The sequence below is a fragment of the Heptranchias perlo genome, chromosome 1 (genome assembly GCF_035084215.1).
Source record: "Heptranchias perlo isolate sHepPer1 chromosome 1, sHepPer1.hap1, whole genome shotgun sequence".
In the NCBI taxonomy this organism is placed as follows: Eukaryota; Metazoa; Chordata; class Chondrichthyes; order Hexanchiformes; family Hexanchidae; genus Heptranchias; species Heptranchias perlo.
This window is the reverse complement of record NC_090325.1, coordinates 112325476-112351418: the sequence shown is the minus strand read 5'-3', so window position 1 is coordinate 112351418 and position 25943 is coordinate 112325476. Positions and strand designations below refer to the sequence as shown.

Here is a 25943-nt window from a genome sequence, read left to right as displayed (position 1 = left end):
CAGACGGGCAGGTCGTGAGTTGAGCTCGATGAAGGAGAGAGAGAGAGGGGGAGGGAGAGGGGGAGGGGGAGGGGGAGGGGTCGTGCACGGCTGGAATATTGGAAGATCAACTCAGGTGCTTGGTTTTTGTTGGTCTACTTATGCAGGTCTGCAGAGTTGTCAGTTCTAAGAACAAAAGGGATGAAAATCCACCGGGTTCGCCGTGCTGTTTCCGAGAGTTTCCTCTTTGCCTTTTATGGAGCAGGACTTCTGTTGGCCCCTTACAAGGCAAGTGACGGCCAGGGGTGGGGACTCTCCCTCTACAGCTGGCATTTAGTGAAACGTCCCAAGATGCTTTCATAGGAGCCTAATCAGACAAAAATTGACACGGAGCCAAAGAAGGAGTCATTAGAACAGGTGACCAAAAGCTAGGTCAAAGAGGTGTGTTTTTAGGAGTGTCTTAAAGGAGGAGAGAGGTTTAGGGAGGGAATTCCAGACCTTAGGCACTGCCTTCAATGTAGGGTGAAGGATGTGGGGGGATGCACAAGAGTCCAGAGTTGGAGGAATGCAGAGTTCTCAGAGGGATGTAGGGCTGGAGGAGGTTATAGAGATAGGGAGGGAAGGGGTGGGGCGGGGCCATGGAGGGATTTGAACACATGGATGAGAATTTTAAAATCAAGCCATTACTAGACAGGGAGCCAATGTAGGTCGGCAGTGCAGGATACAGGATACTTTCCTTTATTAGCTGAGGCATAGAATCTAAAAGCGGGGAGGTTATGCTAGAACTGTATAAAACACTAGTTAGTCCACAGCTTGAGTATTGTGTACAATTCTGGTCACCACATTACAGGAAAGATGTGATTGTACTAGAGAGGGTACAGAGGAGATTTATGAGGATGTTGCCAGGACTGGAGACTTTTAGCTATGAGGAAAGATTGGATAGGCTGGGGTTTTTTTCTTTGGAACAGAGGTGGCTGAAGGGTGATTTAATTGAAGTGTATAAAATCTTGAGGGGCCTAGATCTATTTCCCTTAGCAGAAATGATGTAGAGATGCCGGTGATGGACTGGGGTTGACAATTGTAAACAATTTTACAACACCAAGTTATAGTCCAGCAATTTTATTTTAAATTCACAAGCTTTCGGAGGCTTCCTCCTTCCTCAGGTAAATGTTCAGGAGCTCCTCGAAGCCTACGCATTTATACATATAGAACAATACATGGTGTTTACAGAATGCCCCTGCAACTGCCCGTTGCCAAGGCAATCACCGTGTTCAGACAGAGAGGTGTCACCTGCAGAACCCCCGAATACACATTCAACAAAAAAACAAACAGGATGGTTGCGGAGTGTGCGAGAGGTACGGCGGCAGAGTCTCTCAGCGTAATCCGAGTTGTATGTGGACTTGAGTTGTATGTGGACTTGAGTTGTATGTGGACCTTAGCAGAAAGGTCAATAACCAGGGAGCATAGATTTAAAGTAATCAGTAGAAGGATTAGAGGGGAGCTGAGGAAAATTTTTTTCACTGAGGGTGGTAGGGGTCTAGAACTCACTACCTGAAAGGGTGGTAGAGGCAGAAACCCTCATTACATTTAAAAAGTACTTGGGTATGCCCTTGAAGTGCCATGACCTACAAGGCTACGGACCAAATGCTGGAAAGTGGGAGTATTGGAATAATGGAGTCTGGAGGGTTTCAGCAGGAGATAGGCTGAGGTAATTCTGGGTCCACAGGCTGGAAAAGAATTTGGCATAGTATCAGCTAGTTTGTTTGAGTGAGTGGAAGTTTAGTGACCTCTACAGATGTATTTGTGGACCCCAAGCTAGAAAAGTGGCCTGGACCTCTGAAGAATTCTACCTTCGATGCCCTCATCCCCACCAAGTCTCTCTCAATCTCCAACCCTTGTTGTTCATCAGTACAGCTCCCACCTCGACACTCAAGTCTGAGGGTCGGGGACTTGAATGTACCTGGCATACAACTGGCCTTGTCATTCACCATCAGATTTGGCTGGTCCATACCAAGCATTATCATACTTTACTCGCCACAGTCAAATTCTCCTATTAGTCCAAGATCATCCTGGAGGACAAGGACAAATCTCTCTAGATAAACCCTTTCCCTCACCCCTTCCACCCTGGGACCTAACACCAAGTACAAGGAGTTTACAGATTTTCTTGCCTCAATATTTGAGATCATCCATGCAGTTGCCTCAACTGCCACCTTTCCCCCCCCCTGCTGACCACCATTTCTCAGTCCCTCAAGTATACTACCCCTTCTATTTATCTCCTATCCAACTCTCTCCAAGTTCACCTCGTCTACAAAACCCACCTCCTGCTCCTTTGATCTGCTCCAGACCCAACTTCTGATCACCCAACTGTCTTTCCAATGCTCACTGACACTGTCAATGGCTCTCTGTTCAGGCACTGTTCCTCTTCCTTTCAAAGTTACCTCCTCCTTGAAAAGCTCACCTTTAAACTGCCCATCCCTATAACAATTGCTCAATTTCTGACTTTCCCCCTTTTATACTAGTTCCTTGAATGTGTAATTGCCTAATAGCTGTGTTTTATAGTCTGTTCAAATTCTTTGTCTGCTTTTGCCCAGCCCAAAGCATGTTGGTCAAAATCACTAGCAATATCCTCTGACTGCAATCATGACACATTATCCTTTATCTCTCTATAGCATTTAGCACTGTCAGTTGCACCATCCTCTCCACTGCCTATTCTCTATGGTCCACCTCAGTGTTACTGCCCTTGCATGGTTCCAGTCCTACCTCTTAATGCAGCTAGCACATTTGTAGCAAAGGCTTCTTCAGTTCCCACACGGTCATTTCTAGAGTCTGCCCTTGGATTGCGAGTTATTGTTGCTGTTGTACTTTTTCACAATGATGATCAAAATTTGGCCCACTTTGAATTACTTCCTGCAAAAGGAACTGGCTATTGCAGAGTATCAGTGGTGTCTGCTCCTCCAGCTTCAGTGATGTCTGCTTCTCCAGCTTTGGTGCTGTAACTAGTATTTATTTAGGAAGATGGTATAGCGAGTTTGGGGTAATCATGTATGGGTGGTGGAAGGAACAATAGGTCAAGTGGCCTTTTTTGATATAAAGCAGGGCAGAAGCTTGCTTTTGACATTTTTTGTAAAGGTTAAAGGAAAACTGAATTTCCTGAAGACCTGAAAAAAAAGTTAGAAATGCCAGTCAGTGTCCTCTGCTCCTCTACACCATTTTAAAAACTTAACTTTTATAATATATCCTTTTCCTTATTCTTCATTCCAAAATATATTCCTTCACATCATCAGCATCTCCTACATATCTACCCAATCCACTAGTCCACTATGCCTTTCTGCAGTCTTTCACGATCCTCATCACAATTTGCCGTACCTTCCCCCAATTTAGATAGAGTAGACAGGGAGAAACTGTTTCCACTGGCAGAAGGGTCGGTAACCAGAGGACACACATTTAAGATAATAGCAAAAGAAATGGGGGAGATGAGGACTTTTTTTTTTCATGTGGTGGAAGCAGATTCATTAGTAACTTTCAAAAGGGAGTTGGATAAATACTTGAAAAGGAAAAAATTGCAGGGTAATGGGGAAAGAGCTGGAGAGTAGGACTAATTGGATAGTTCTTTCAAAAGAGCTGGCACAGGCATGATGGATGAAATAGCCTCTTTCTATGCTGTAAGTTTCTATGAATTTAGTGTCATCAGTAAATATCAATATTGACTCCTCAAATCCTAAAGTGCAGACCATTTATATACATATAGAAAATAAGAGCATCCCTAACACACACCACTCACCACATCTTCCTTTTACCCCTACTCTTTGCTTTCTGCCTTCCAACCATTTCTGTATACAGAAATCCATTTCTAATATATCCTTTCCTTATTCAAGCTCTTTTTATTATTCAGAATGACATGCATGAAAATAAATTGCATTTTGTTCCCTCCCAATTTTCTCCCCTTCTGAATGTTTCTGTGGTGCAGCTTCATAGATGTCAGGTGCCCTTTAATACCTCACCCAAGTGACCATCCTTCTGGACCCAGGTGGATAAAACAGAAGTGTTTGCAAATGAAAGACAAGCCAAAGTGCCAATATTCACCAGACATTAATCCAGCAAGCAAATGCAACAGTAGATCCTAACACTACTCCCACTCCTCAGAATTCATCTCGAGTTAAGAACATAAAAAAAAAAATTGGAATCAGAAAAGGCCAATGGGATATAAATTCATCTTGGGCGGTAACACAAAACAGGTGATAGTTAATTGGCTGTCTGTTTCATAAGAAATAGGAACAGGAGCAGCAGTAGGCCAGGCGGCCCCTCGAGCCTGTTCAGCCATTCAATAAGATCATGGCTGATCTCATCTCCACTTTCCCGTACTATCCCCATATCCCTTGATTCCCTTAGAATCCAAAAATCTATTGATCTAAATCTTAAATATACTCAGCATCCACAATGCCCGCTTGATTGGCACCCCATCCACCACCCTAAACATTCACTCCCTTCACCACCGGTGCACCGTGGCTGCAGTGTGCACCATCCACAGGATGCACTGCAGCAACTCGCCAAGGCTTCTTCGAAAGCACCTCCCAAACCCATGACCTCTACCACCTAGAAGGACAAGAGCAGCAGGCACATGGGAACACCACCACCTGCACGTTCCCCTCCATGTCACACACCATCCCGACTTGGAAATATATCACCGTTCTTTCATTGTCGCTGGGTCAAAATCCTGGAACTCCCCAACAGCATTGTGGGAGAACCTTCACCACACGGACTGCAGCGGTTCAAGAGGGCGGCTCAGCACCACCTTCTCAAGGGTAATTAGAGATGGGCAATAAATGCCAGCGACGCCCACATCCCATGAACGAATAAAAAAAAAAAAATCCCTCTAGGGTAGAGAATTCCAAATCACAACCCCCTGAGTGAAGAAATTTCTCCTCATCTCGGTCCTAAATGGCCGACCCCTTATCCTGAGGCTATGCCCCCTGGTTATAGACTCTCCAGACAAGGGAAACAACCTCAGCATCTACCCTGTCAAGCGCTCTCAGAATTTTATATGTTTCAATGAGATCACCTCTCATTCTTCTAAACTCCAGAGCATATAGGCCCATTCTACTCAATCTCGCCTCATAGGACAACCCTCTCATCCCAGGATTCAATCTAGTGAACCTTTGTTCCACTGCTTCTAAGGCAATTATCCTTCCTTAGATAAGGAGACAAAACTGTACACAACACTCCAGGTGTGATCTCACCAAAGCCCTGTACAATTGCAGCAAGACTTCCTTACTCTTTTATTCCAACCCCCTTGCAATAAAGGCCAACTACCATTTGCCTTCATAATTGCTTGCTGTACCCTGCTCTCTGCCATATTTTCTTTTCTATTGAATTCTTACCTGATTAACATACCACAATGGGGGCGCATCTAGGACCCACCTTGTGTTGACTTCAATGGAAAAGACAATCAGGTTTCTGTTTCACTAGTGCTCTGTTTGCCCTACCACCAGAGACTGATTAAATACCCCATCGTATCTTTCGTAGTCCATACATGACTATCTCAATCATAGATTCTCTCAAACTCGCTATTTTGTCTTCCTAAACAAAAACTAGTTGCAGCACCAACATTTGAGTAAGCAACACAGAAACTCTGCAATAACCAGCCTTGATAAAGCCCTGCTGGAATTTGTATTGCGTCTACACGACATATGATTTAGCCAGCTAAGCCAAATGCCAACTCAATTGGACTCTACAGGGATTGAACCAGTCATTTTGGCATTGTTAACTCATGCTCTAAGCAACATACTAATTAACCTGATCAGTGCACAAGCCATTTTGGAAGGCTCACAGCACATATAAGCTGTTCCTTATTGGCTACATGACCTTGAAAAGCTGCAGGCCAGTGATTCCAGCACACACAGCGACCTACTCTATTGATCCCACCAGTTTATGTGGGGTCAAGGGCCCCTCAGATGATAATTCTAGCTACCCTTGTGGCCCTCTTGTCATCTTAAAATAACATTAAGCAAAAAAAAATCTTTTTTGGGGGGAGGGGTCCATGCCACAATCCGACTAAACACCAAAGGCAACATGGTGTCAGAATATGATCCATCATGATCATTCCAGTAGTATTAAAATTTAAAGAATATTGAACTCTCAAGATAGATTGGAATGAAAAAACCCTTCAGTCAGTTTAATCTCATTCTTTGAGAATATCAACCCAACCACCTTGCCATCAACATCTAGCTATTTAGCTAGTTCTCAAATGAGTCCAGTGCCTTGGCCTCAACCACCCTTCCATGTAAATACATACTGCCTGACATCTGTCCTTCACAACCCTATGCCCTCTTATACTCTTGCTCTGACATGAATTGCAAATAAATGAAGTCTGCATTTTAACATTCCAAATATAGCTAAATCAGAAAGATCACTGTAGACTCATAATCTGCATCTGTATATAGAACCTGATCTGTTGTCCGTACAGTTTGGAGTTTCTGTTCTTTGTAATGTAGACTTTGACACACTGTAGGAATGAGTGCCAAAATAGGAAACTTGAAAGTAGTTTAAATTTTGAACTTTTAAGTTTATTCACAAATAACTTCTTAATCCATTGAGGTATAGAAACATCTGTATCATTATTAAAATATTTGGGGACTAATGTTGTTGTCTTGCTGTATTTCTGTGGCAAGAATTTCACAATACTGGTGCCAAAAGTGCAGTAACCATTACTGGTGACAATCTACACTCGTAAACAAGGGAACCTCTGAGCAGTCATTCACATCAGCTTGCTTTAATTGGCTGCACTGTAACTGTGCCTGGTGCAAACCCATCCTTTATATTTTTTTCCAGCTACACAGTCTACTTCCATTGCATTCCAAAAAAAACCCCACACTATTCCACAAACTACAGCAAAAATAAAACTCTACATTGTTTATCAAATAGCTGAGTCAAAACCTCACTATGACTGCTAAAAGGAAACCTAGAAGATAAAACAGCTAAACAATTCAAGTCGGCGAAAATCTAAAATTATCTCAGAGGACAGCAGTAGCCAATTACTGATTTTTCATTCCACTGCTAGTGGATAATGGGTACCATTACTAGAATGGTAACTCTAGTTGATGTTACCACCTCCCTAATCTCGGAGTGTTTAGACTAATTGTAGCAATCCTACCTCTACTTCAATCAAGGTCAGCTAACTCACTGGGTGAACTTATGGCTCAGTTACACATTCGGCAATGCATTTATCCACTCAGCCATTAGGGAAGCTTTCACTCATATGTCTTGATACTCCATTAGGATGGATTTAGATAAAATTTAAAAAGAAAAAAAATGGAATAAGGAGAAGGAATTGGGAGTAGAATAGATTGCACCAATATGGAGCTAACATGATGCACCCAGCTGATGGGAGTCCTGAAACGTGGGAGTCCTGCCCTGGCTCCACTCCCTTCTGCGCCACTGGCCTAGTAAGGAGTGGAAGGGAGACTCCATCCCTTAAGAGGCCCTGTAGAATTCCCTACACAAGGTCAGGACCTGGTCTATTGAGTCCTGACATAATGTCTGGCCCTCTGGCCCAGATTTACTACAATGATTCCAGGGATGAGGGGCTTTAGTTACGAGGATAGACTGGAGAAGCTGGGGTTGTTCTCCTTGGAACAGAGACGGTTGAGAGGAGATTTGATAGAGGTGTTCAAAATCATGAAGGGTTCAGACAGAGTAGATAGAAACTGTTCCCATTGGCGGAAGGTTCAAGAACTAGAGGACGTAGATTTAAGGAGATTGGCAAAAGAACCAAAGGTGACATGAGGAAAAACTTTTTTGCACAGCGAGTGGTTAGGATCTGAAATGCACTGCCTGAGGGGGTGGTGGAGGCAGATTCAATTATGGCCTGCAAAAGGGAACTGGATATGTACTTGAAAGGAAAAAATTTGCAAGGCTACGGGGAAAGGGCAGGGGAGTGGGACTAGCTGGACTGCTCTTGCATGGACTCAATGGGCCGAATGGCCTCCTTCCGTGCTGTAACCTTTCTATGATTCTATGATTCTGGCATACCCGTGCCAGGGCTACAGAGGGAATGCGCTGGGAGGACCTCAGTTTTTTTGGCCCTAGTGTGTTTTAGATCTTGATGCTTTGAAACAAACCTTTTTTTATATTTCAAAATATACTTTATTTCATTAAATTTAAAGATACATACAGTTTACACACAATTCAAGTAAAAAGACACAATTTCAAGCAAAGCAGTTCAAGGCAATACAGTGCAGATCTTATACACGATGATCTCATTATTACAATTTAAAACACAGTACATGTTTTCTAATACATGCTGTACAATACAAGGTGGGATGGCCTTACATGATGGCCTTTCCCCATAGAGCCTTTGCGTAGGTCGCACCTCGCCTCACTGCATCCCTCAGCACATACTCCTGGACCTTGGAGTGTGCCAGACTGCAACACTCGGTCGTGGACAGCTCCTTCAGCTGGAAGACCAGTAGGTTTCAGGTGGACCAAAGGACCTCCTTCACCGAGTTGATGGTCTTCCAGCCGCAGGTGATGTCTGTCTCGATGTGCATCCCGGGGAACAGCCCGTAGAGTACGGCATCCTGTGCTACCAAACTGTTGGGGATGAACCGGGACAGATACCAACGCATCTCTCACCACACCCTCGGTGTGAAGGGGCAGCCCATCGGGAGGTGGATAACGGTCTCCCCGCCGCAGCCGCGAGGGCAGCTTGTGATGGCGCTGAGTTTCCGTAAGTGTTGGAAGGACTGCACTGGGAGAGCTCTTCTCACCACCATCCAGGCCACATCCTGGTGCCTGTTGGTCAGTTCCTGCAACGAGACGTTCTGCCAAATGGCATCAACTGTCTGGTTGGGGAACTGCCCGATCGGATCCACCCTCTCCTTTCCTTGCAGGACTCTCAGGGCGTTCCATGTTGACCACGGCCTTGTGGTCGATGGGGTTCTTCCTCAGGAACTTGTCCACCTGGGACAGGTGGTGGGGTACGGTCCAGTTGGACGGGACATCCTGCGTCTACTCGGCCAGCGTGGCCAGACCCAGTCTTCTCGTTGTGTTGGACAGGTAGAAACTCAGCACGTAGTGACACTTAGTGTTTGCATAATGGAGCTCTACCCATATCCTGAGGCAGCCACACACAAAGGTGGCCATCAGCATCAGAGCTGCTTTGGGGACACTCTTCCCCCCCTTTGACTGGGGGCTTGTACGTGGTGACCCTGTGGACCTCCAGACAAAGTGGAAGATAGCTCGGGTGACTGTGATGGTGGAGTTGTGGGGAATGGGCCAGACCCTGGCCATGTAGAGCAACACCTCGAGTACCTCACACCTGCCAGTTATGGAGAGGGAGCGCCCCACCCACATACTAAGCTTCTGTTTGGCCTTGGCGATTCACTCCTCCTAGATTTTGGAGCAGGCTTGGGGTCCCCCGAACCAGGTCGCCAGCACCTTCAGTTAGACAGACCTGATAGTGAAGGGGACAAGGGATCGGGCCTCCCACCTGCCAAAGAACATGGCCTCACTCTTACTTCAGTTCACTCTGGCCCCCGAGGCCAGCTTGAAACAGGCGCAGATGCCCATCAGTGTGTGGACTGACTGCTGATCGGAGCAAAAGACAGTGACGTCGTCCATGTACAGGGAGGCCTTAACCCGAGAGCCTCCACTGCCTGGGATCGTCACCCCCGATACCTGCGTCCTTTCTGATGGACGCGGCAAACAGCTCGATACAACATACGAACAAGACCATGGAGAGAGGACAGACCTGCCTGACTTCATATCTGATTGGAAAGGTGTCTGACTCCCACCCGTTGATTAGGACTGCACTACGGATGTCCGCGTAGAGCAGTCAGATCCAATCGCGGATTCCCTCCCCAAACCCCATTTTGAAGAGCACGTCCATCATGTACGTGTGGGATATTCTGTCAAAGGCCTTCTCCTGGTCCAGGCTGGTGAGGCAGGTGTTCAACCCTCTGTCCTGCATGGAGGTGATCGTATCCCTGGGCAGCGCAAGACTATCAGAGATCTTCCTGCCGGGTAAAGTACAGGTCTGATTCGGGTGGATCACCCGCTCCAGAGCAGACTTGAGACTGTTGGCGATGGCCTTAGACAGAATCTTGTAGTCAACATTTACCAAGGAAACGGGTCGCCAATTTCTGATTTCTTCCCTCTCCCCCTTATGCTTGTAGATGAGGGTGATGATGTCTTTCCTCATGGACTCTGTCATGCTGCCTGCCAGAAGCATACTCCCCTACACTTCCAGTAGGTCTGGGCCTATCCGGTCCCACAGAGCCGAGTACAATTCGGCTGTCGCTTCCGGGAGTTCTACTCTTCTCAAAGGACCGGACGGCCTTTGTCAGCTCGTCCAAAGTCAGTGGCCAATCCATGCTCTCCCACTTGCTGTCCTCTAAGACCTCCGTGATAGAGGTCAGGAAGAACTGGGAGGCCGTGCTGTCTGTGGGCTTCGCATCGTACAGCCCGGCATAAAAGGATTTACTGATCCTCAGTATGTCTGCCAGCGAAGATGTTACCGAGCCGTCTTCCTCCTTCAGGCTGCAGATTACAGAGGTCTCTCTGTGAAGCTTCTGGAAGAAGAAGCATGAGCACTTCTCGCCCTGCTCCACAGAGTGGACTCTGGACCGGAAGATGATCTTTGAGGCCTCGGAGGTGAAGAGCGAGGCTTGCTGGCCCTTCACCTCTCGGAGTTCCTCCCCGACATCGACCCCCATCGACTGTAGCTGGAGAAGATCCTGCATGCTTTTCTGGAGCTGTGACACTTTCCTCTGTCTTTCTCTTGCCTTCTGAATATCTTTGAGGATGAAGAACCTCTTGATGTTGGCCTTGATCGCTTCCCACCAGTGCATCGTGGAATTGAAGAGGGGTTTCACGGTTCTCCAAGCTGTGTAATCCCTCTTTAATTCCTCTATGTTCTCTGGGGTCAGCAATCTCACGTTCAGCTTCCACATCCCCCTGCCCACCTTCTGGTCCTCCTGCGATTGACCATAGGCCATTACAAGGCAGTGGTCAGAGAAGAGCACCGGCTGGACATTGGTGAATCTGACCTTGAGCACTGGGGACACGTAGGAAGTCTGTCCTGAAACGGACGGACCTGTCTGGCCTGGACCAGGTGTATCTCTGCGGCCATCCGTCTGCAGGGTTGTTGAAGACGCCGTGAAGCTTTGCATCTGTCACCGCTTCTATCGGGAGTTTGGACGTGGTGTCCAGTATTCTGTCGGCCCTGCCGGATCATCCAGCTGCTTCGGTGATGCAGTTGAAGTCTCCAGCGAGAATGACCGGCCTGGAGGTCGCCAGCAGCTTCGGGAGATGCTGGAAGACTTCCAGTCGCTCGCTCCTGAGGGTTGGGGCGTACACATTGATCAGTCGGAGCGGGTTGTTCTTGTAAAGAACGTCTACTATGAGCAGGCGGCTCCCCACCACCTCCTTAACCTCGGTGATGGTAAATTGGCCTCCTCTCAGAAGAATCCGCAGGCCCCAGGAACGACTATCGTTGCCTCCCGACCAGATTGACTGCCCCAGGTCCGCATGCATGACCACTGCTGGCAGTTGCTGAGGTGCTGAGGGATCCCGCACTCCTGCAAGAACAGCAGGTCCCTCTTGACCCTGGACAGGTAGTTCAGGGTCGCAGCACATCGCGTAGTCGATTTAATACTACGCACGTTTATGGATGCAATTTTTAAATCCATTTTTAAAAATACAAAAGGACATCCATTAAGGTCTTACAATTGCGTCAGTCCAGGTTCTACGTTACCGTCCATTTTGAACCCTTGGTCCAGATTCTGCATTTGTGTGGTGTGCAGGAACTTCTGGGTTGAGGAAGGAGGCCTGTCCCCCGTTTGGGGAGGGTCCGTGCTCGGGGAGGGGTCTGTCCTCCTTTGGGGCAGCTACGACTGCTGCTCTCTTCTGCGTTGCCTCGCCTCCCGCTGCCCACTCATAGCTGTGCCTGCGGTTTGGGCAGGTCTTGTACAGGTGACCAGCCTCTCCCCACAGGTTGCAGCACTTGGCTTCCTGACAGTCCAGTGCCTGGTGCCCCTCCTTCCTGCAGTTCCGGTGGATCACCGCCTTGCAGGAGGCTGCCTCGTGCCCAGGTTTGCCGAAGGATCGACACACTCTGGGCTGCCCCTGGTACACCGAGTACCCACGACTCGTCCAAATCGCGAAACTTGACGGGAGGTGGATGATGTTTCTCTCATCATCCATCCTCAGCATCGCCTTGATGCTCCTCTTGCTGGTCCAGATCCCTTGCATGTCCGTGATGTCAGTGCTCCAATCTGCCCTGTCCACGTAGCTCTTGAGGAACATCAGCACATCCATGACGGGCACGTGCGGGTTAAATATGGGGACTGTCAGCATCCGTTTCTTCTCCAGCGGGAGCGCGAAGAGCGGCTTCACAGTGAGAAGTGACAATGGTGCTTCCTTCTCCTTCTCCTTGAAGGCCTGGAGAATCTTTAGGCATCCTGCGATGTTCCTGAAGGTCATGTCGAAGTATCCGCTCCTTGGGAAGTCCTGCAGAAAGATGATGTTCACTGCCTTGAATCCACAGGCTCCCAGCAGAATCTTCCTCACAAAGACGTCCTGCTGCCACGGCGAGGGCCCTTCACCCGTTCTTGCGGTCAGCATGATGGTGTTGCGCATCCCATTCCCAAGTGCTCAGGAAGCTTTGGTCGCCATGTCCGCCGCGAAGAAAAAAACGTTTTCACCGTACTGGAAAAAGGTGTTGGACCTGTCCCTGGCCAGCGTTGAGATCCACCTCTACGTCAATAAAGCTACAAACAGGTTATAGCTGTTTCTGCTCACCCTGGGAGATCCGCCTTCTGGATCACAGACTCTCCCCTGCCAGGTAAGTCAAATACAAAAGCCACCTTCCAGAAGCTAGACACACTGGAGCCTGTTCTTGCCACCATTTTGAGGTCCTTATGGCATTTTAAGACATCTTATTAACTTTTTTCCCCACAATTACGGTCCATGGTTAAGTTTGTCCTTCTGGCATAGGTAGTGTTGTGGTATTTTTTATCAATTATTTAACTAAAACAGGTAATTCAGACTCTGAGAAATGTAGTCAGCAACTTCTCCTTCTGGATTCTATTTTGTGCATTTACCTCACCATCAGCAGTGTATGATGCAAAGTTTGTCAAATTTCATTCATGAATGTGAGTATATGCAATGTGCCTCATTCAGGTAGTCAATAGTTCGATTCTGATTGGGTATCGTAACTTACCGTCTGCAATAAATTATGTAACTGAGCATCTAAAATTGCAGCTCTGCCATTTGCATGTAAGTGAATGCATTTATTGCTGTGTAACTGATCAGAAACTCATAACTTGCAGGAAAAATAAATTCCACTATAAATAATGGCCACTAGATGGCCTCAGCATACCAATGTTTTTACAGTATAACTAAAAATTATAATTTACAGAATTTACATTCATACATACGGTGCATAAAGAATACACATCAGTGCCTGGAATTTACGGCGGGGAGTTTTCTCAATCTACTGCCGCAATTTTGGCAGATGATCGGTGGAACATCCAGAGAAACGGCGTAAACGGCTGGGGCTGTTTCTCTGAGTGTTCCACCAATCTTACACCGATGTTACGGCTGATCCGAAGAACCCTGCGGAACTTCAGGGCCAATATATCTAAAGTCGAATGGAAAATACACCACTCATCATAATAGTAATAAAGCTTTTTGCACCCACTGTTTCCTATGGAAGTATGAGGTGCAGTGCACTGATTAGTAGCATGGTGTGACTGGTACTTCCACTGACCCTATGCTGGGTCGCTATGAGGGACAGAAATGCAGGTACTTCCAGCATAGGAAATCCCTAGCCCCAGATCAATCCTTTCGCCAATAGGCCATCACCGAAAATCCTCTGTTAGACCGAGTCCAGTATGTTGGGATCCTGGACTAATTTCCAGTCCTTTGCAGCACACTCCCGTTTATATTATGTGGAAATATGCGGAAGTGCTGTGGATTTCCAGCTCCATTTATTTCAGACAGTCTTGTTCCTGTGGATCAGTTCTTCTGTGACCATTCAGGTAGAAACTAGAGACTCCCTGGGTTTGACAAAGCCCCATGTGTAAGTTCTGTTATTGATGCAGATTTAGGTTGAATATTACTGAGAGAATTAGTTAAGGGTCATGTTATTTTTGAGGAGATGTAGGTAAAGTTCTGTAAACTACTGTAATCTTCTGTATTGTCTATTGCTACTGCCTATCTGCTATTTTTAATAGATGTACTCTGTAGATTATAGCCTAAACCTTGCTCTGAAAGAGTATTCTACTGCTTTCCAAAGTCTAGGAGATCTCAACAGGGTTTGTGTCATATCCAGTAAGCTAAATGCAGTAACAAGCATTTCTAGTCAACTGGAATGTGCTGCCTGAAAGGGTGATGGAAACAGATTCAATCGTGGCTTTCAAAAAGGAATTGGATAAATACATGAAGGGAAAAAATTTGCAGGGTTACGGTGAAAGAGCGGGGGAATGGGACTGAGCGGGGGATTGCTCTTACAAAGAGCCGGCATGGGCCGAATGGTCTCCTGAGCTGTAACCATTCTATGATTCTAACCCCTAAGTAATGCTACAATACCAGAAATGGTGCATGTAAGATCATACTTTGGTTTGAAGGGAGAGAGGGCTTGCTTGCAGGACTGGCGCTTGACACTGAGCATGAGAAAAATATCAAGTAAAACCTACAAATGTAACAGTATCTCTCACAGGAAATCAATATACATTATTATATATTCAAGTGGTTGTTTGTTTAACAAATATAACATGTTACATATATGACAAGTGAAACTTTGTACTTTGAAATTTTAGTACTGTTTAAGTTCTTATGCATTTTGAAATATAAGTGGTTAGAACATCTGCATTTTTAAAAATTTCTGGGAGAAAACTCAAAAGAAACAGCAAAAAGCATGGCAACTTCTGGAAGGACTGTGCCATTATTAAGGTTTAGAGGGACATTCTGGATAAAGTCTGGAATTTAAACATGTTTATTTAAACAAAACCTTTTAGTAACACTAAGTATGGTGCCAGCAATATTTGGTGAAGAAGGAAAGATACAAATTAATTTAATCTTTTCAGTCTCATTTGGACAAATATGAGCTGATCAGAGAGAGCCAGCATGGATTTGTAAAGGGTAAGTCATATCTAACGAACCTAGTTGAGTTTTTTGAGGAGGTAACTAACATGATAGATAAGGGAGTGTCTATGGATGTTATTTATATGGACTTCCAGAAGGCATTCGACAAAGTTCCACACAAGAGACTGTTAACAAAAATGGGAGTGCATGGAATTGGATGTTGAACAAAGCTGTCCCAACTTTCTGGACTTCAACCTTCTGGAAGCATTTTTTAAAAAAGGACTTTTCTTTGGTTATTTGTTTTTGTACTGATCAACACAAGATACATCAGTACTATGGAATGAAACACTTCTCCTCTTTTGTTACTAGTATCAACATAGGTCAAATGTGGCACAGCCAGCAATAGGGCCAAGCTTTCTTCTCATCTTGCCATAAAAGGGGAACATTTCTCCATGTACAATGTGTAACAAATGCATAAATCCATTTTTAAAGAATATATTTATCATTTCATTGCACACAAGGGAAATTTTACAAAGTCACACTCCCAGCACGGAGCTTCATCAACCGGGAGCACGTATTGGGAATACAGACAAGCAAATTTAAATTTTAATGGATGGAAAATCATGCATGCCCAAATTCTGGATATTTGCTTATGGCTCTGTTTCATAAAATTTCCTTCATAATCCGCAGAGGAAATCTTCCATGTGCTTTAAGCTCACCTTAACAGAGTATCCCTACATCACTTACCTCGCTGAGCCATTACTGGCCCTGGATCCACTTCCCGATAAGTTTGGCCTAGCGGGGAAACCACCGGGGCTTCCCCATTGCAGGCCTGGGGATAAGATTGCAGTCGGGCCTCAGTGACGTCATCAGAGCCCAATCAGCATATTTAAACTGTTCCTTAAAATTGCAGTTGGCAGGATCAAGAGGCCAGTGGGTAAGTTTCCCACTCCCTTTTAACTGCCCTCCTACCTAGTTTCCACCGGGCAGGGAGGAGTTAAAATCCCCCCCCCCAAAGTTTCATTTCAATATCTGTGCAGCAATTTAGAAGCAGCTAGTGCTAAACTGGGTAATTTTGTATGTTGGATCCATGTCCAGTAGGAATTGGGTTGAGACTGTCAAATCATTTCATTTAAGATCATTAAAACCAGCAAAGCCACACTGGCTTCCATAGGTCAAACTACAAGGGGTGATTTAGTGACCCGGCACTTCAAATGGGATGTGGCGTTCGCAGGGACCACGACTCAGGAAATCAGGGGCATACACCTTTCCTCAGCTCTTGAAACAATAAATACTAGGAAGAACAAAGGCTATGATTTCAGTAATTAAAAGGTGAATAAAACAGTAGCTAAGGGTAGTAACAGTAACAGCCAATGATAACTGCCATTTTACACTCTAAAATATATACAAGACCCTGAATAATTTAGTTTAAAACAGAACTGTGTACCCTAATGCCCTAGTTGGAGCCACATGATATACTGTTTAAGCTGGGATACATTTGGACGCTCTGCGCCTACGTTATTACTTTAGCCAATTCGTTCAGATGATATTTAGACAATTTTTAAAAAATATCAAAAATAACCCCTCCCTGTCTCAGATCACTGCACATATGTACAGAATATATCCATATGGAACATTATGATGATAGTACCACTTCCAGTTCATAGTGCAATCAGTAAGACATATAAATCACCTACCATCAACAACAATATATATATCACCTACAATCAGTGATAGATATATCTATAAACCACTTACAATCAATGACAGTGATAAATCACCTATAAAATGAAATTACTGTAGTATTTTTCTCTGTTTCACAATAAAAGAGGAAAAGCTGCAAATCCACAACAGATTGTACAGCATTCCCTCCCATATTTGATTTGTACCTAGTTGTTTGACTTGCTTATTATATTACCAGTAACCTACATTTGAATATTGGCTTCGGTACAATGTACTCTAACTGGCAAGACAGCCTATGTATAATGTAGGTAAACATTGCAATTTCTGTAATAACATTAACATGATATTGATATCCATTTTATTTGGTTCAACAACTCATTTCCCAACTCAAAGTACCATCCATTAAAAATAGAACCATAAATATGGTACTCTAGCATTGCACTGAATTATCTGCTCCAAAAAACAATAGTGGCCAAATAGCTGACTTGACTAGACGTTACATCACTGCTTACATTGGCCAGCAAAGGTAGTTTGGCAATCTAACCTGTTTATTCAAATTTAAGAAATACCAGTCGAATTCCCGTGGCAATACACACGGGGAGTCAAGACCAAGTATAATCTTCAGATGAAGTGGAACTAACGCGGGAGGGGAGGGGGGTAATTGAACCAGGGCACACAGGTGTAATTCAGTCCCCATTTTATGCTGTCCTTATTTTTATATTTTCATTATAAATTTCTATGTTCACATTTATCATGGAAACTGCCTACACAATCTTCTCGCACTGTAATTGTACCCTGCCATAAGTGGTGGGGGAGGGGATGGTCTGTGGGTGGTGGAATCTGTAAATGCTGCTTAGTGGGGATGGCAGCTGGACATGATGCTTAGTGGGGAGTCCAGTGGTGAAAGAAAAAGATCTGGGTGTTTTAATGGATCACTCTCTAAAGATTCTTGACCAATGCCATGAAGCTATAGCTAAAGCAAACAGGGTTTTAGGTTGTACGCACAGGACAATTCACTAAAAAACAAATCATACCATTTGTCCTTTCAAAAAACCTTGGTCAGGCCTCATTTAGAATACTGCTTTGGTCCCTTCACATGGTGGAGGATATTGAGGCTCTGGAAAGGGTGCAGAGAAGGTAAACAAGATTAATTCCTAATCCAAAACACCTTAGTTGTCCAGATAGGCTAGAAGAGCTGGGTCTGTATTCTTTAGAAAAGCGTAGACTCGGGCAATTTGATTGAGGTTTATAAAATAATGAAGGGACTAGATTGTGTTTATGTGGACCAATTATTTCAACTGGACAGGTTAGGGAGGACCAGGGGTTATACTTACAAGTTATGTAAGGGTAGAATTAGGTTGGATATTAGGCGGTTCGTCTTTTCCAAGAGAATAGTGGACCTGTGGAACAGGTTGCTGTCTCATGCAGTGAACGCTGATTCGCTGTATTTGTTCAAGAGAGAGTTGGACCTGTTTCTGGCTGGGATGGAGATCACCTCGTACAAGAAGTAGGTATCCTGTAATATAAATCAGGGTCAATGTGATCTCCTGGACTAGTTTTGATCGCCTAAAGGGATCAGAGAGGAATTTTCCAGATTTTTTTTCCCTAATTGGCCTGAGTTTTTATCTGGTTGTTCACCTCTTCTAGGGAATTACATGGTTCCGGGTGGGTGGGGAGTGTGTGAATCGTTATGCATAACGCATCACAACTACATGGGACAGGTTAGATAGACCTCAAGATTCCTTTCCTGTCCATCATTTTTGTGTGTTCATAGTCTCCTTGCGTCTTCCACCCTCCATAAACTTCAGCACATCCAAAACTCTGCTACTAGTTTCCTATCCCACACCAAATCCCACTCACCAATCACCCCGGCGTTCACTGGCCTATATTAGCTCCCACTCCCCTAATATCTCCAATTTAAAATTCTCATCCTCGTGTTCAAATTCCTTCATGGCCTCATCTCTCCCTACCTCTGGAATCTTCTACAGCCATACAACCCTCCAGGAACTCTGCATTCCTCTGGCCTCTTCTGCATCCCCTATTCCTTATGCTCCACCGTTGGCGAACGTGCCTCCAGCCACAATCCTCTGAAATTCCCTCCCCAAGTCTCTCTGCCTCCTTCTCCTCTTTTAAGATTCACCTTAAATCCCACCTCTTTGACCAAGCTTTTAGTCACCCCTCCTAATGTCCCCTTCTTTGGCTCGGTCTCCATTTTTGTGTGATTGCGCTTCTGCGAAGCGTGTTGGGACATCTTTCTACGATAAAGGTGCTATATCAATGTAATTGTTGGTGTTGGTCTAAACTGGGAGTCGGCAAGATATTCTTTGGGCTCAGTGGGAGGACGGATTATGGGAGATGGATTCTCTACTTAGTGGGGGGGGTGGGCAGAGATAGACATTGAACTCAGTGGTGGGGAGGGTTGCAGGAGATGGACATTGTGGGGGGGGTGCGGGCATTGCACTTAGTGGAGCATGGAAGATAGGCTTTTTGCTCAGTGAGGGTGAGGAATGATGCCTGGAGAACTAGTTGGTCAGCTTGTTAGTGGTGGGGTTTGAAAGATGGCTCGTTGGTAAGTTAAAGGGATTACAGTTCATGCAACAGGTAATTGAGGTAAGTGAGGTTTATGTTATTTGGCTGGTGCTGATGTGATTAAAATATCTGCAATCTCTGGCCTTCCTCTAGTTTGGTTCTGCTCCTATTTATTTCATCCTGCAAACAGAAGTAGTTCTGAGATGTGGCATAGAAAGCTATTTAGTAGCCTTAACTGAGTAGCTCCCTTTCAGACTGTAATTTTTTTATGTAGTTTGATTCAAATCTTTTGGGTGTTCCTTACAGCATTCACCCTGTCAGCGATCTGCTGCCAGGCTTGTTGCACCAGTTGTTTCTGTGGAGGAATAGACAAATTACAGAAATCCTGAGTATTAAGATCAAACATCTATGTGAGCAGAGTGATGAAAACTGCTTGCCCTCAATTTGCATAAGCAGGGAACAGGAATTTCCAGGCTACATATATAATGCAACAGACAAAATCAGCTGTACGTTTTTTGACAAATAAATAGGAGCATAAGGATAAAATTAATGCACAGAAAATCCCACGGAGCTTGCTGGTCTCCATGCCCAAATTTTCGATATGTGCTCCCGTGCATGAAGCTCCATACCAGGTGTACAAATTCGTACCTAGAATGTATTTCTGTAAAATTATCCTAAGAATTTTAAAAAGAGAAAAATAGAACTATAGCAAGGATAATAATAATTCATATGTTTTAATATCACTTCTTTATTTGGGTTAAAAAAGCACATTTTGTTTTTGGCTCAACTGTGTAATAATCTTTATTAATGATAAGTGTTTACATAATTTTGTATTTCTTCGAGTGATTGGTTAGTGTTTGAAGTCATTATAGATGTAGGCAATTTTGGATGTTGCTACTTCGTAAACAATTTTAGAGCCAACTAATTCACACATAAATGGTGATGTATAAATTTGGATTTACTGTATATCTAAATCCAAGCATGGTTCCTGAAATATGCAAAAAAGATGGGCTGATTTTCTGAGTTCACACTATCATCGGGGAACCTCACCCACAAATTGTGGGCCCACTACCCATGATTTCCCATTGATTGTGGACAGAAAACCATGGCCATTGTACCCACAATTTCCCAATATGTGTAGTTGGTGGTTGAAGCTCCCTGCTGGTGATGCAAGCTCAGAAAATTACCCTAGAGACTCTTTTACATAATTAACAGTTTTCATTTGGCTACAAAGCTGTTATCCATGATGTTTCGGGCAAACACATTCTAAAGCATATTGTAGCAGCAGATTGTTCTCTCAGTTTTAAATTTATTTATAAAATAAGATTATTTGCATCTTGTAAACTAGAGGCATCACAAAATGAAACAGTTTAAGCTATTGGAGATCACAATTCTTCAGAATCTACCTTTTGAGTTTCATGTAAAACAGCATCCAGTTATTTCATGGCTGAATGAAACAGCATCAGCTTGATCCATGGCAGATGGCCCCAAGCAATTTCTATGCAATTGTAAACAAATTTGTTGCACACTATTGAAACCATAGTCATTAACGCTGTTCAGACTAAATCAACATCATAATAATTCACAATAAATAATCAGTCCCAGTGGATAACTCTTGTTAAAAAAAGATAGACTTCTAACAAAGTCTCAGCAAAGTTAACATCTATCTATTGTACATTAAGGGCCCGATAATAACGCAGAGGCGGGATCTGCGCGGGGTGGGAGTAAAAAGGCAGAACATTTGTGGGATGTGTGGGAATGTCTGATTTCAACACGGATACCTCATCATTTTACTTCTGGGTTTCGTGTCTCCAATGCACGTGAGCAGGCGTCATATGCACCCGCATGATGGGATTTTACCTCGACTATTTAAAGGGCCAATGCAAAGATGGAATTTGGAGGAGTTGGGAGCATTCAAGAGAGAGTGAAAAATCCAAAGATGGAGTGAGGACGGTCAAAGGCTGCGCCCTGCTTCAATGAGGCGTCACTTGATATACTGCTGGGCGCAGTAAGGACCAGGAAGGAGGTACACTTCCCAAGCAATGACCAGAAGAAACCTGCTGCTGTGACCAAGAAGGCATGGTTAGAGATGGCTGAGGAGGTCAGCAGTAGGAGTATCGTGCCTCATACCTGGATCCATTGCAGGAAGCGGTTTAAAGACCTAACTAGGTCAGGAAAGGTGAGCGCAGTTGCAGATTCACCTATATCCTGGAGTTCATTCCCCCCCCCCCCCCAACTCTGTCTTGTCAAGCGTACTCCATCACATCATTCCTCACAGCCACTTAAGTTTTAGCAGCACCCACCATTCCCTTTCTATGCACTTCTTTTCCTCCCCTTTTCTCTATTCACCACTGCCACTCATCCCAATCCTCATCCAATATGATGCCACTTCAGTTAGCTCACCCGATTCTAAACACACATCCTCAAATGCATGCCAGTGGCACTCGTGATGCATCTGCCTGACCGTCACCTTCACTGAATGCACTGCATTCATCGGATGAACACACCCTTTACAGACACTCATAGGCCTATCATTTCCCCTTGCAGGAGAAGAGAGCCCAAAATACAAGGGAGAGGGAGAGGACCAGAGGTGGTCCATCACAGATTGTGCAGTTGACATCTGCAGAGGAGGAGGTCATGGAGATAAGCAGCCTATCATATTGTCTCAGACCAATGGAGATGGAGAGACTGGGACTTCGCTGCTGCAGCGTGACAGCATTAAATATGTCCGACCCACATCTCATACAAGACTCAGTCATGTTGACTTGATTTCAGCAACAAGTGAAATATGATCACCTTAATCATGCTGAATTTAAACATTTTTACATTCCCGTTGTTAAATCATATCCGTCTCTTCTAACCTCCAGGCCATCACGTGAAGAACAGCAGCCCGTGCCCCTTCCAGACAACGTTCCCTCAGAAGAGCTGATTCCTTCTGAGGGTGCACCATCACAGGATACATGCTTACCAGACACCAGCGCAGATACAAGCTCTTTGGTGGGTCCTGTTAGAGAGCTAGGTGGGATCTTTCCTGGTGAATCACAGCTCACAAGTGAGCATGAGCAGAGAGTGGTGGTACGGACAGCTATGGAGAGTCTGTGTCAGAGGGCGCAGTCCTTTCCAAGCTCTGCTCAGTTGGACAGAGATGCTGAAGCCCAGGGGCCATTAATTAAAAGGAGAAAGATAGAGGGTCAGCAGCAAATGTGCAAGGTACTGGCAGTCATGCCAGGCACACTGTCCACAATAGCACAGAGAATGGAGGAGTCCAGCTCAAGCATTTGTGGATTGATGGTGCAGGCCATTGTGAGGATGTCTTCCATGAATAGAGTGGCCTCCTCCGTGGAACTTCAATCACGGCAATCAAATCAGTCCATGTAGGCCCTGACCACAGCCATGCAATCTATGGATGCCAACATGCCTGCTGCCTTAAACAGGATGACAAGATATCTTATCCCTGGCATTACAACGTATCACTGATCTGCACAAAGCTGCTCTCCCGCATATAGGTAGGAGTGATGTGCAGGTTGACCCAGGAGAGGGATGATGGCGAAAGGGGACATGGAAGTGGGAAGTCCACTCACATCGTTCTCACGTCTCACCTATTGTCCCCCATCTCAACCAGTACCCGACATGCTGCTTCCTCTCCCAATGTCCCAGTCTGCCCCTGCTTAGGTGCAGGTGGAGCAGTCTTTGGCGGGGCTCTCACGGGTTCCAAATCTCAGAGGTCATCAGCTACGAGCATCTCAGCAGTCAAAGCAGGGATCAGAGCAGCCTGCTTCTACCGCTGCTGAAGCCACGTAGGAATGGTAGGGAAAGGAAAAAAGCTTTGTAGTTCACCGAGGGTATGCACATGGGTGTTTATGAAAATGTTATTAAGTTAATTATTCACATAAAATGTATTAACTTGCACCACTTTCTCATGTTCACCATTCTTGCCTGCCAAGTGGCAACTCAGGTTTTCAGTTGCTTGGTGATGAATGTGAAGACATGAATTGACTGAGACCAACTGGTGCATGTGCAATGGGTGGCTGCTTACAGGACTGCTTTGTGTCAGTGGGGTGGATGTAATAGTTACTTTGGTCCAGTCTGAGTGACTAACTGAGCCTTCGAGCTATTAGGGCATCCCTGGCATCCCGAGCAGCAATGTGAGCAGCTGGCCTGGCATTGGGTCCCCCATCTTCGTCTTCCTCCTCTTACTCCTCCTCTTCTCCAAATAAATTCCTCATTAGACGAAGAGTGCTGAGCGGCTTGTTCCTCCTCCACTTCTAGTCCTCGCTGCTACGCTGTGTTGTGTAGAACGCAGCACACCACAATTATCCTAGAGACCCTCGCTAGTGAGTACTGAAGGGTGTCTCCAGACCTGCCCAGGCACCTGAAGCGCATCTTGAGCGTGCCGATGGCACATCTGATTGTCATATGGCTGGCGTTGAAGCGCTCTTGGGGTTCATTGGTGGGGTTCCTCAGAGGGTCTTCTGCCAGGTTTGAAAGGGGTATCCTTTGTCACCTAGCTGCTACCCCTTAATGGTAGTTCCAGGTATGAACAGGTCAGGGATGTTGGACTGCCACAGTATGAAAGCATCATGACAGCTCCTAGGGAATCTGGCGCAGACCTGCATGAATCTTTTTCTTGTGGTTGCACATCAGCTGAACATTGATGGAATGAAATCCCTTGCGGTTGATGAATGCATCTGGTTGATCTGGTGGTGCTCGGATTGCTACATGTGTGCAACAGATGGCACCCTATACCTGTGGGAAGCCAGCCAGAGACGTGAATCTGTGTGCCCACTCATTCTGGCTATTGTCATCACAAGGGAAGTTTACATACCTCCCAACCCTGGCAAATAATCCATCCGTCACCTGCCGTATGCATTTATGTGCAGGAGGCCTTGATTTCAAATCTCTGCCAGAATCTCTGGAAAGGAGCCTCATTTAAATATTAGAATTACTGATCCACCTCTCCAGAGCTGGTTACTTTGACGCCCCCAAACCAGTCGCTGTTAAACCGGAAGTAGGCGCGTTCGTGGCGGGTTGGTATCGGGTTTCACATTTTTACCGATTTAAACCCCCCAAATTCCCCCCTAAAAGTCTTGTATCTGCACATACTTGCTGTTGTGTAATGCTCACTTCCTGTAACACCACATTTCCACCAACCACGGGCTTCCCCCTCCTCAGTGATGCCAGAAGACACGACTCCTCCCCCACCACATGCAGCCAAACCCAGCACATCCATCTCTTCTCGTTGATGTCATCGGGAAAGTGTTTGGATTGCACTGCCCATTTCCCACCAGTACATAGCGCAAGTTGAATTTCTCCCTCCCCGACGTCAATCTGACAACAGTTTTAACTGTTTTTAAGTTTCAGCCTCTAGGTTAATGACTGTATTTCTTTTTTATTTCAAGAATGTTTTGCATCTGTAACAAAGTGAGACCCTTTGAAGTCTGGCGTGTGACAGGCGAGGGCTGATTCCCAGTGAGGAGCATCTCTTACAGGGAGTGCTGGTTGAGAAATTATGGGCCCAGCATCTTGGTTTTTCCATCTGTTCAGCTAAATAGTCAAGGAACTTTGCAAATTAGAATGTGCTTGTCAATTTCAGGCTTCAGCTGAGAAGCATGCAGCATTTTAAGATTGTTTTGTATCTGCAACAAAGTGTGATACCTGCAGTGTGACAGCTACGTGCTCTGATGTACTATAAAAAATATGTAAATGATAGACTAGCAGGTCTCCCATGATGTTGCTCATGGTGAATTGTAGGATACGCGGCTTTATGACAACTCAGCAATTTTTACCAGTACTTTGCCAGGAGAACTGCCACAGAAATTCCAGCGCTGCTAAAGTCAAAGACCATCCCCCCAGTGCTACCAAAACCCAGGACCATCTCCCCAATATTGCTAAACCTCAACCATCCATCTCAGTACTGCTAAATATCAGGGCTCTGAATTTCTGTGGGAGTTTTCCTGCCTTAACAGATCTGCGGAACTCCTGGAGAAATGACATAAATGTCCGTTTCAGGCATTTACACCATTTGTCCAAAGGTTCCATCGATCTGCTGCTGAAGTTTCAGAAGGAGATTGGTAGGACTCCCATGGAAATTCAGCTCCCAGGTACCAACCCCAACTGTTACACCATCTTGTTGTATATGCTCAGCTTTAAAAAATAGAAAGGTATAAAAATTATATACATATGTAAAAGAACAATGAACAGAGCTATGTAATTTGATTGTCAAAGTACTGGTAAAAATTGCAGAATACCACATAATAAAAATGGAATTTGACTTATTTGGTCACTATAAAGCAGTAGCCATGAATTTACATTGTGTGTTAGATGGGATAACACCCCACTGTTGTATTGTCACTTGTGCTCAAGTTTTGCAAACAGCTATAGGAGCCATAGTAGCCAAAAGAAAAACCTACAAGCATACTAACAGCCTAAAATGAACAATTAGAGATGTACCTGAGTACAGTTGAAGATCTGTTTAAATATCGCTGATGCAGCCTGCTTACTGACTGTTGACACCAAGAGTTACTGGGCAGATTTAAGAATCCGTGAATCCGGCGCTCCTACAGTTCAATTTGGGAAAAGGGTCCTTCAACAGGCGAAGGACGCGTAATATTTTAATGAAGCCCACGCTGCTTACAGGCAGCCGCCCAGGACGACTAATTAGAAACCAC

The 25943-nt window shown here is 45.0% G+C and overlaps 1 long non-coding RNA gene across 1 annotated transcript; it reads left to right on the top strand.

Annotated features, from left to right (window-relative positions):
- The first annotated feature begins 63 nt into the window (after positions 1-63).
- LOC137340338 (uncharacterized) lies at positions 64-25550 on the top strand. The gene is made up of 3 exons (XR_010966791.1): positions 64-115; positions 22143-22272; positions 24675-25550. It is a non-coding gene; the product is annotated as an uncharacterized lncRNA (long non-coding RNA).
- The last annotated feature ends 393 nt before the right edge of the window (positions 25551-25943 follow it).